The 9,267-nt window shown below is 40.2% G+C and overlaps 1 pseudogene; it reads right to left on the bottom strand.

Annotated features, from left to right (window-relative positions):
• Positions 1 to 1,817: 1,817 nt before the first annotated feature.
• LOC113251137 (asparagine synthetase [glutamine-hydrolyzing]-like) lies at positions 1,818 to 4,102 on the bottom strand (annotated as a pseudogene).
• Positions 4,103 to 9,267: the final 5,165 nt, after the last annotated feature.

Genomic DNA, 9,267 nt, shown 5'->3' with positions numbered 1-9,267 from the left:
CTATCTGCTTCCTCACTCACAAATGCTGATATTATGTAGATCTTGTGGCCTTTCGTGTTTTATTTTCTTCCAATCCATTCCTGTTTTGGCATTTTGGTAATATATGTCACTAGGTAATAAATGTCATAAGAGAGATCTTATTTATCACAGTGAAGAGGAAGTAATAATTCTGGCCAAAGAAGTCTGATAAGATTTTATAATATAGATAATAGCTGAGGTAGGTTTTGAACAACAGACAGTAATTCAGTAGATATGCAAAATAACTTATTCAAAGAAACTATTTTAGAGCAGTTCCCTTGAAATTGCTTCATTTTCCTCTCCCATGGCAATATTTCCCTATAGTACAACAACTCATACAAATCTTAATTTTTTAATAATCATACATTAATGTAAATATGTCTAATAGAAGTCAGGTAACATATGGTTTTACTGCTGGGAGTAATCAGTAGATTAAAAAGAGTAAATTAAGAATGGAACTGCCTAGGGGTGCCTGGCTGGCTCAGTCGGTGGAGTGTGCAACTCTTGATCTCAGGGCTGTGAGTTCAAGCCCCACGGTGGGTGTAGAGATTACTTAAAAAATACAAAACAAAAGAATATGAAAACTACCTAGAGCACGTGGCTTGTTTTTTGTTTGTTTTTGTTTTTTTTAGATTTCATTTATTTGTTTGAGAGAGAGAGAGTGAGTGCAAGCGAGGGAGGAGCAGAGAGAGAGGGACCAGCAGACCCTATGGTGAGTGCGGAGCCCAATTGGGGCTCGACACGGGGTTGGATCTCATGACCCCAAGAATATGACTTCAGCTGAAACCAAGAATCAGGTGTCCAGTTGTTAAGTGTCTGCCTTCGGCTCAGGGCGTGATCCTGGCGTTCAGGGATTGAGCCCCACATCAGGCTCCTCCACTGGAAGCCTGCTTCTTCCTCTCCCACTCCCCCTGCCTGTGTTCTCTCTCTCACTGGCTGTCTCTCTCTGTCAAATAAATGAATAAAAATCTTAAAAAAAAAAAAAGAATCAGGTATCCAACTGACTGAGCCGCCCAGGTGCCCCAAGAGCATGCTGCTCTCGATCTCAGGATTGTAAATTCAAGCCCCGTGTTGGGCATGAAGCCTACTTAAAAAGTGTGTGGGAGGGGGGCACCTGGCTGGCTCAGTTGGTAGAGCAGGAAACTCTTGATCTCGGGGTCGTGAGTTTGAGCCCCATGTTGGGTGTAAAGATTACTTAAAATTGTAAAAAAGAAAAAAAAAAAAAGAATGGGAACTACTTATATTGAAAGCAGAGGTAGAAGAAGAGGGCCTGGTGAGGGATACTAAGAAGTGAAATCAGAGATTTTAGGTAAACCAGGGAAGAGTGGTCTCAGAAAAGCCAAGGAGAAAGAGAATTTTAATAATGAGTCAATGATCAAAAATGTAAAATTATACAGTCAGGATAAGTTGCATGTACCCTCAAGCAAGACGTCAGATTTAGTAGTTAGGAGGTCACTAAGGATTCTTAGTGATTTCATTTGCTTCATTTTCCTTTAGATACTTGGAGGTTGTTAAAATTTAATCTTGTTTTAGAGCTATAAAATATTTTCATGGTTTCAAAGTCAAGTATATAAAACATGTCTGGCTTTTATCTCTGTCTCCTCTACCTGTTCCTCCTCCCACTCCATTAGTAACAATCTCTTTTTAATTTTATGATTTATTTTCTCTTTGTTTTTTAGATTTGAAAATTTTTTTTTACATGCTCGAGTATATATGGGTGGATGGCCCCACCTGCCCCTAGTCCCACTACCCTTCACAAGAGGGAACATTTGCTTTCCATCTGTACTTTAAAGAGTGCCTCAGCTTTCATAGCTGTAATGGGTCAGAGTGCAGGCAGAAGGGTTGGTGGCATTGATCTGCTTGGGCATCCAGTAACTGGTCAGCCAGTCCGTCTGTCCTGGGTAGCAGCATTCAAAGATTAATGGTAGTAATCGCCTTTGTAAGTTTGAAGAGTACTGAGGGAAATTTCTGTCTTGCAGTCACCATCATAGCATCACCAAACTGCTGTCAATATATTCCTATAAAATCTTTATTTAAGATTTTATTTTTAAGTAAAATAAACCCAACATGGGGCTTGAACTCACAACCCTGAGATCAAAAGTCATACACTCCACTGACTGAGCCAGCCGGGCCCCCTGATTCCTGTAAAATCTTAAACCAGAAATTATTAGCTGAAGTTATCCAATCACTGAAGGCTTCTGTTGGTCACCAGAGAATCTCTTTAAGGATCTGAGTAGAGTCTTCGAATATTCTCTCTCAGGATGTTTTTCTATCCCATTCTCTGGAATTTTCATTGCTGGTAGCAGAGACAAGTAATGGGAAGAAAATCAAAGATCCAGGAATGGGACTCTCAGTTCAAGTCCATGGGTGCCAGTAGTTTGATTTGTGTGGAGAACAACATCAAACAGAGTTCCTTGAAGTTTCTCACACTCATTGGCTTTTTTTAGAAGAAGTAGTTTTTATGAAAATAAATGTAACTCTGTAGAAGTACATCTGAACCTTCTCCAGAGAAGATCACCACGCTATCTGTGTTCTTCCAGATGTACTTGGAAATTAAATATATATCTCCTGAAGTGTGCACTGTTGTAAGGTCCTAAGTTTCCAAGGAAAATGTGATTTCATTCAGTATCTGAATGCCTTCCTCAGAGTCAAAAAGGACTTCATGGGGGTGCCTGGGTGGCACAGTTGTTAAGCGTCTGCCTTTGGCTCAGGCCGTGATCCCGGTATTCTGGGATCAAGCCCCACATCAGGCTCCTCCGCTATGAGCCTGCTTCTTCCTCTCTCACTCCCCCTGCTTCTGTTCCCTCTCTCGCTGGCTGTCTCTCTCTCTGTCAAATAAATAAATAAAATCTTTTTTTAAAAAAAAAAAAGGACTTCATGATATTCATTTGCTACGTTTCCAGCAGCCAGTAAATGGGGACTGTCTTCCATGTCAAATGCAAATATCTGGAGAGCATACTGTACCAGAGCCTCTTTTAGCTGCTTCAACAGGGTGACAGCAGCCAAGATGGAATCCAGGCCCCCTGATGAAAGGCATCCAGTCCTTCTGTCTGTCATGTAATGTTTCTTAATAGCATTGTCAAAAAGAATCTGGAAGAAAAAAAAATCCAAAAGTAGGCATGTGTATGAAGAGGAAAAGAGAACATGAATAAATCTGCTTCCCCAGGCAAACATTAATTACTTAACCATCATAGAATCACAACAGGTTTGCCTTGAGTTTCAGTTTTAAGGATTGTTCCCCCTGTCTCTTGCATCATCAGTTCGTCCTCTCTACTGGATCATTGATAGCATTTGCACATCCACACACACTATACTATCTCTCATCTTGTATCTCTCCCTCTCCTTTATAGCAAAAGTCCTTGAAAGGTTGTCTATACTTGCTGTCTCCAGTTCTCATCACCTCTCCACAGTTTTCACGTCAAGACCTGGGAGTACTTTCTCCACACTGTTAGAGAGGGCACGCAGGCGTTCGTCTCTACAGTGATGATATTTAACCACAGATGTAACTTTGTCATTTGACTTTAAATGCAAAATTTGATAGTGTCCCATAAAAGGCTTCACTCTTTTTTTTTGGAAGATGGAAAATCCACCTTCTATCATGGCTTTAAACAAAGGTCTGACTCCATAGGTGTCTCTGCTCAAGAACACTCTCTTATTGGTGGTGTCCTATAAAATAAATTCAAGCACCCCATCCAACATACAGATTATTTGCTCAGTTCCTCCTTTGTCATAACAATGAAGGATTATCTCACCATTAATTTTGGTCTGGTGATTAAATTCAAAATAAATTTAAAAGGAGAATTAAAGGGTAATTAAATTCAAAAGGAGATATGTTTCATCTCCTTGCGTGTGTAACAATTTCACCATTGTAACAGAGCCACGAGTAAGGATGTTTCTTTGCTCAAATTGGCTGCATTCCAAACAGTTGGTCAACCACTGCCAACCAGTGAAATCCAAAGAAGCAGTTCATGTATCTGTTGATGTTCTGAAGATGAAATGAATCTGGACCTCTGTGTGCGATCTTCATAGCACTCAGACACTGATCAGAGAGACAGTCGTCACTGCCAAAAAGGGTGCAAATGCCTCATATGGCACAGTGGAGCTACCAGCTCTCTGGGCATGAATAGGTCGGACGGGCAGCAGGAATGGAGGCAAGGGCTATGGATTATCTCCATTGTTTTTAATATAAGCATTAACTATATGTCTATATCTGTAGTCCTCCTTTCTTAAATGGTAGCATACTATATATACTTTTCTCTACCTTGATTTCTTTTCTTTTCTTTTCTCTCTCTCTCTCTCTCTTTTTTAAAGATGTCTCCACACCTAATGTGGGGCTTGAACTCACAATCTCAGGATCAAGAGTTGCAGGCTCTACCAACTGAGCCAGCCAGGTGCCCCCGCTTGATTACTTTCTCTCAACAGTGTATCCTGGCAATCACTCCACTATTGTATATAGAGATTTTCCTTATTCCTTGTTACAGATACATACTACCCTATTGTATGGATGTTCTGGTACATTTTAAGAATAAGGGGATTAGGAAAGATTCAAAGCATGGGAAATCTTTTGGAACAGGAGGCCTCTTATTGTGCTAATCTGTGGGTAACATAAGGGTGCCAGAAGAGGCTTAGGTGATAGTGTCAACAGAGAGATGACTGGGCATTATTAACACAAGATTGCTGCGGGGCCTACATAATCTCTTTGTTCTCTGAGCTGAAGAGGAGCTGGAAGGGTTTGAAAAAAGAAAGAAGCTTTTCCCTTTCCTCCCATACCTCCTTTGTTTATATAGCCTCTGTTACTCCATTAGGTTTTAAAGCCGCCTTGCACAACAGAGACACCCAACAGAGTACCAGGAAGCTCTGCTTTCACCTCTGGGAAACCACTTTCCTGATCCTTGTTATTTTTTCTCTGACTCTTTCTGGAATCAACTCAATGGGTAGATGAGGTGTCCCATTCCAAGTCTCTAACTTGAGTAAAAAATAGAATAACTTAACCCCAAAACCCCATTATACACTAGATTCCTATATTCAGTCTCTAGTCTGTTTCCTATCCCACGTTATGTTCAGCCATATTGTCCAGTAAAGCTTACTAAAGACAGTGTTTCAGGGAGTACTATAGAGCAGCATAGCTAACAGCATTCACCTGGGTAAAACCCTCAGTGGAGCTAACAGAACAAAACTCAGGGAAAGTAGAACATAGAAGATATTTGCTCTTCTGTTTGCCTCTCTGTCAGTCCATTTCCTCATCTCCCCTCAAAGAGAAGAGCCGCTACTATGATTGGCCATCCTCCATTGACCTAGTTACATAGATAATGGGAAACACTGTGTTTTAAGAGATTATGGGTCAAACCTGTATGGGGAAGATTTTGAAACAGTCCTGAAAAGTCACAAAAGTATGATTAAACAAAAATAGAAACACATTCCTTGTTCTTGGATAGGACCAATTAACATCATAGCTATTTCAAGTCTCTCCAAGTTAATATATTAAGGTAACTCCCCAAAAAGATGCCAGCAAAATTTTTCCTGGCACTGGATCCTAAAATTCATATGGAAAAATAAATAAGCAAGAATACTCATGAATATCTTCAAAAGGAGGAACAATTAGAGGGGTTGGTCTTACCACATATTAAAAATTACTGTAGAGACCCTGTAATTAAAACAATGTGGTGTTGATGCCTGGCTAACAGACAAACCAATGGAAACAATTTTAAGTATATGTGGAAATTTAGCATATGAGAAAGGAAGCATCTTAAATCATTGAGGGGAAAGAGTAACTTTTAACAAATGGTACCAGGACAAGTGGAGAGTCATTTGAAAAAATATATATATTTAGATTTATGTCCCTTACTTTACATTAAAATATACTCCAAATAGATCAGTCATTTCAATGTAAAAAAAAAATAAAAAGATACATTCAAGAATAAAACATGTCCATTCCTTTATTACCTGGACATGAGGAAAGTCATTCCATTATAATTCAAATTCCAGAAGCCACGGAGAGAGATTTAAGTACACTCTATCTATCTAAAATCTAATGTATCTACATATACATATAGACAGACAAATATAAACTTTTACTTAGAAAAATCATCATAAGCAAAGTCAAAAGACAAATGAAAAACTGGCAGAGAATATTTTCAGCTTAAATTACACAGAATAGTTAAGTTCTATCAGTACTTAACAAAGAATAGGGAAGAGTATTGATAGAGGCGACAACATGGATGAACCTCAAAACCACACTGAGCGAAAGAAGCCGGTCACGAAAGGTCACATACTGGGTGATACCGTGTACTTATTTATTTAAAGATTTTTATTTTGTTTATTTGACAGAAAGAGAGAGAGCACAAGCAGGGGGAGCAGGGAGGGAGAGGGAGAAGCAGGCTCCCCACTGAGCAGAGAGGAGGGGGGGGGTTCAATCCCAGAACCCTGGGATCCTGACCTGAGCTGAAGGCAGGAGCTTAACCACCTGAGCCACCCAGGAGCCCCTGTGTGATACCATTTATATGAAACATCTAGAACAGGCAAATCCATAGAGATGGAGAGTAGATTAGTGGTCGCCTGGGACTGGGTGGGGTAGGGGTGGGGGTTGGGGATGAAGGATGCCAGCTAATGGGTAAGAGGTTTCTTTTGGTGTCTTAAAGATGTTCCAAAGTTATATTATGGTGATCGTTGCACATCTGTAAACATACTACTTACTGAATGGTACTCTTTAAATGGGTGAGCATTAAGCTATGTAATCTATATCATAATAAACTGTTAAAAAAGACAAAGACAAAAACCCAGTAGGAAAATGGCCAGAAATATTGAGACGGTTCACAGGAGATGAAAGGCAATTGCCTTTGAAACATTTGAGAAATTATTCAGCATCATTCTCCATGAGAGCAATGCAAATGCAGAGTGGGCAGATTTGTTTCCTGACTAGGGTGATAAAGAGAATGTTTTACTTGGGAGTAACGGTTGGGCAGGTTTTTTGGCAGCTCCCTTATATAAGATTGGGGGTTTCCTAGGCTTGGTGTTCCTCTGCCGTCACACGAACTCATCTGGGCACAGCATCCACCTGGGCTGCTCCTCATCATCCCCATGGGACTTGGGGGAGGCGGGGCAAGATGAACAGATGCCAACATGAGGCTCAGGCTCCTGCTCTCCCATAAATAATAGATTCTTTTGTTTTTGACCTAAGAGTCTAAGGTCTTCTGGCAGCACCCACTGAGGCTAACTTGTTAGCATGCAAGGAAGGTGAAATCTCACAGCCTTCCCGCATCTAGAAGACCAAAAGCTTGCCATCACATTATGTTGGTGATCCTAGGGATAAACAGGTATTCTTAATTTTTAAAAGACTTTATTTTGGGGGCATCTGGGTGGCCCAGTCAGTTAAGCATCTGACTCTTGATCTCAGCTCAGGTCTTGATCTCAGGGTTGTGAGTTCAAGCCCCATGCTGGGCTCTGCACTGGGCATGGAGCCTACTTAAAAAAATAAATAAATAAAATAAAAAATATAAAAGACTTTATTTTGAAGTAACCTCTATACCTAACATGGGGCTCAAACTCACAACCTCAAAATCAAGTCTCAGGCTCCACTGACTCATCCAGCCAGGCACCCCAGAAACAGATATTCTTTTTTTTTTTTTTTAAAGATTTTATTTATTTATTTGATAGAGACAGCCAGCGAGAGAGGGAACACAAGCAGGGGGAGTGGGAGAGGAAGAAGCAGGCTTCCAGCGGAGGAGCCCAATGTGGGGCTCGATCCCAGAACCCCAGGATCACGCCCTGAGCCGAAGGCAGACGCTTAACGACCGCGCCACCCAGGCGCCCCCAGAAACAAATATTCTTAAACATTGCTAGGGGCACCTGGGTGGCTCAGTCGTTAAGCGTCTGCCTTTGGCTCAGGGCGTGATCCTGGCGTTCTGGGATCGAGCCCCACATCAGGCTCTTCCACTGGGAGCCTGCTTCTTCCTCTCCCACTCCCCCTGCTTGTGTTCCCTCTCTCGCTGGCTGTCTTTCTCTCCCTGTCGAATGAATAAATAAAATCTTTAAAAAAAAAAAAAAAAAAACATTGCTAGCAGGATTGCAAAATCGCAAAACCTCCGTGGAGGAAAGATTGGGCAATATTTGACAAAATTATCACATGTGCATTTACCCTTTAATTCAGTGATCTTTCTAGGAACCTAGCTGAAGATATACCTTCACAAATGCAAAATACGGGGGCGCCTGGGTGGCTCAGTTGTTAAGCGTCTGCCTTCGGCTCAGGGCATGATCCTGGGGTTCTGGGATCGAGCCCCACATCGGGCTCCTCCGCTGGAAGCCTGCTTCTTCCTCTCCCACTCCCCCTGCTTGTGTTCCCTCTCTTGCTGACTGTCTTTCTCTCTGTCAAATAAATAAATAAAATCTTTAAAAGAAACAAACAAATGCAAAATATGATATGCACATGCTCTGCATTGCGAGATTATTTGTAATAATCAAAGCTTGCAAACAAATCCAAGTATTCATCAATAGATGACTGAATAAATTAGGGCATATCCACACATAAACATACTTGCATATATTTGTACATATGTATATATACTTATTTTTATAAAAAAAAAAAGGAAGAATAAACAAGATATTTTTGAAAGTGAAAATAATTCCTTATGAGGCTGGGTAGAATGGATATAAGAAATAAAGGTGGGAGCAAGAATTTAGTTCTCTGGGTATCCTTTTTATGTAGCTTTGACTTTTGAACCACATAAATGATTAAAATATTCAAAAAATGAAATTAAGTGAAATAAGAAAAAAGACCCTAAAATTGAACACAAACAGAAGCAAATGAATAGAACTGAGTATAAAACCCAATCACACTGAGAAAATATTGCTTTTTTTTAGATTTTATTTTTGAGTAATCTCTACACCCAATGTGGGCTTGAACTTACAACCCCAAGATCAAGAGTCACTTCTCTACTGACTGAGTCAGCCAGGCACCCTGAGAAAATAATTACTTAAAGTTACTTTGGAACATAGAACACTGTGACATTTTCCCCATATAAAGTCTAAGAACAAATAAAAGTACAAAGATATTTTGAACTGCATTCGGTAAGTTTATTGTTAGTAATATTGTTGTTTTGTGCTTTTGTATATTATATAATAAAACATATAAGGAAATATTAATGTTATTAGGAACCAAGATTTCCAAGTTAAGAAGATAAGGAAAAAAGGCACTGTGGGGGTGCCCTGCTGGCTCAGTGGGTAGAGCATGTGACTCTTGATTTCGGGATCATG

Source organism: Ursus arctos, unplaced genomic scaffold (genome assembly GCF_023065955.2).
Source record: "Ursus arctos isolate Adak ecotype North America unplaced genomic scaffold, UrsArc2.0 scaffold_10, whole genome shotgun sequence".
Classification (NCBI taxonomy): domain Eukaryota; kingdom Metazoa; phylum Chordata; class Mammalia; order Carnivora; family Ursidae; genus Ursus; species Ursus arctos.
This window is presented reverse-complemented; position numbering and strand designations above follow the sequence as displayed.